Source organism: Galeopterus variegatus, unplaced genomic scaffold (assembly GCF_000696425.1).
Source record: "Galeopterus variegatus unplaced genomic scaffold, G_variegatus-3.0.2 Scaffold679, whole genome shotgun sequence".
Lineage (NCBI taxonomy): Eukaryota > Metazoa > Chordata > Mammalia > Dermoptera > Cynocephalidae > Galeopterus > Galeopterus variegatus.
The window spans coordinates 558,766-561,645 of record NW_007726790.1 but is presented as its reverse complement, the minus strand read 5'-3'; the positions used below and the strand labels follow the sequence as shown (position 1 = coordinate 561,645).

Genomic DNA, 2,880 nt, shown 5'->3' with positions numbered 1-2,880 from the left:
CCTCATCGATATATTAGCAAACAGCATAAAACAGCATATCAAAAAGATTGTACACTATGATCGAGTGGGATTCATCTCAGGGATGTGAGGATGTTTCAATGTGTAGTAATCAATAAATGTGATACACCACATCGAGGACAAAAATCATGATAATCTCATTAGGCACAGAAAAAGTGTTTGATAAAATTCAGCATCCATTCCTGATAACAACCTTCAACAATTTAGGTATGACATGAAACTATCTCAACAGAATAAAAGCCCTTTATGACAAACCCACTGCCAACATCATCATTAATGGGGAAAAGCTCAAGGATTTTCCATTAAGAACAGGAACAAGAGAAGGATTTAAAACTTCTGTGCAAAACCATCTTCCTCTACTCTTTAAAAACAATTACATCAAAATCCATTCTCAGATAAAGATATGTTATTCACTCATGCACCTTTCCTATATATGTATGCAAGTGTTCTCATTATCTTGAATATTAGTTCCAGGGAAATGCAAAAATAACAACAAACTCTGAACATAAATAAGAGAAAAAAATATAGTCTCACTTGCAGAAAATATTGATTTTCAATTGAGTTATGGTTATAAAACTTGATTTTATAATTATTATCTTACTTTTATAAAAATTCTCTTATTTTTCTACATCAAGTCTTAGAACAAAACAGGTCTACTAACTGCACATTTTCCACATTCACTTATTTTGTTTTCAGTCCATATTTTCCTGTTGGGGCTCAATTTTATGTTAATAATTCCGTTATATATGTTCTTTCTATAGGTTGACTGAAATATATGTTGGAAGACAACATACATTTTGGTGCATACATTAAAAACCACATTCTCCACTTATTGCTTCATCCATAATCATTCAGTAAATAACTTTAGTAATGTTGGTCTGAAAGGTAATTAATTTGATTATAAATGATAGTAAAAATGATTGTGTCATATGCAATAGAATTCTAAAGCATTACACTGAATTTTATATGCAGTGGCATCGATGCCACTTGATATTTTTAAACAGAGGCTGAAAGATTGGCAGCCCTATTTTTTAAAAGTGTTTTTACTGAGAGCTAATTAGACTACAAATAAATCCTTCTGATTTTTGCCTTGTATGTTATATTTGTCCACTTTTGTGTTGCTATAATAGAATAGCTGAGACTGGATAAGCGGTAAATGAAAGAGGTTTATTTTGCTCATGGTTCTAGGACAGCTGCATCTGGTGCCAACCTCAAGGTCTTTCTACTCATGGTGGAAAGCAGTAGGGCAGCCAGTGGGTACAAGATCACATGGCAAGAGGAAGGAAGAGAGTGAAGGTGAAGTGCCATGGTTCTTTACACAACCATCTCTAATGGGAACTAATACATAGAGTCCTCACTCACTACTCCACCACCCAGGGTGGGCATTAACCTACTTATGAGGGTTCTGCCCCTCATGACCCAAACACCTCCCAAGATTGTCAAGTTGGGGATCAGATTTTGACATGATCATTGTGGGAGACAGCATATCCAAACTCTATCGTATGTCATCTGTTAATTAAATTTCATTAACACTGTGTATTTCAAATAGTGCTGTAGCCAGAACAAGCAAAATTGTTTAAATAAGAGTCAAAGTCTTCCTGTCCTGAATGCAATATTAAAAATTTATATTTCAGCACACAATAAACTTAAGAAGGCACAGACTCTCACTAAGAACAATGCTTCCTCAGAATGACTTAAAATTAGACAACTAAGAAATCAAGAAACATCTTTAGAGTAGAAACTCTTGGACACTCAATCTCGAATCTGTTTGGTCTTTACCCCATAGACAAAATGATTGAGCAAAGGTGGGACAAGTAGGAAGAAGTCGACAGAAGAATATGAATGTAAGTTGGAATGTGAAACCCAAACCTGTGTGTAAAAAGGGAGAAGAAACTCAGGGTATAAAACTCAAGGAAAGCACAAACGTGGGCAATGCAGGTGTTGAAGGCCTTAAGCCTAGCTTCTTTTTAAGGTAGATTGAAGATAGTTAAAAATACCCAAATGTAGGAGAGTATGATAAAGATTATGTCAAGTCCAAGTATACTAAAAGCCACAAAGAAACCATGGATCTTGTTGATTTGAACATCTTCTGCTGCCAACTTCACAATGGCCATGTGCTCACAGTATGAATTGGAGATAACAGTGGTCCAGTAGAACTTCAGCCGGCATTTGATAAGGATGAGAAATGGCGCTATAAGACGGGCTGCTCTGAGGGTCAACCCAACCACAATCCAAGTGGGAAATTGGTAGGTAAAAATGGATCCATGCCTCAGAAGGTAACAGATTGCCACATAGCAATCTAGTGCCATGGCCAGCAAAGTACCTGAATCAATACACTGGAATGTGTGGATGAACCACATCTGCAAGAGACAGACATCAAAATATATCTTTGACAGATGAAATCAAAATATTCCTAGTATTTGGGGTAGAATGCAGCTACTGAGAGCATTGTCTGTTGCTCCAAGCATGGAGTCTGTGCTCATTTTTGATGATGACTAGGAGTAGGGAATTCCCCATCAGAACAATGATGTACATGGCACAGAAAGGAATCCTGATCTGGCACTGCATAAGTTCCAAGCCAGGGATCCCAATGAGCATCAGCACCAATGCCATGAAGACTGTTTCCTTGAGCCTGAGCACGTCGTTTTAGAGCTCACTGGCTTAAGATTCAGATTCAGTCTGTCAGTGTCTATTGGGTGTCTCTGTTCTTTTTGTGTTCTGGCCTAGATTTATACATTCAGAAACTGAATATGGCTCCAATGACATTTTTCAGACAGACCTATTTACTGATGTGGCGATTTAGTAGGCCCAAAAATATACTAGGCTTCCAGAAGAGTTTATCTCAATTTCAGTTCTCTTTTC

The 2,880-nt window shown here is 37.0% G+C and overlaps 1 pseudogene; it reads right to left on the bottom strand.

Annotated features, from left to right (window-relative positions):
* Positions 1–1,770: 1,770 nt before the first annotated feature.
* LOC103589365 lies at positions 1,771–2,631 on the bottom strand (annotated as a pseudogene).
* Positions 2,632–2,880: the final 249 nt, after the last annotated feature.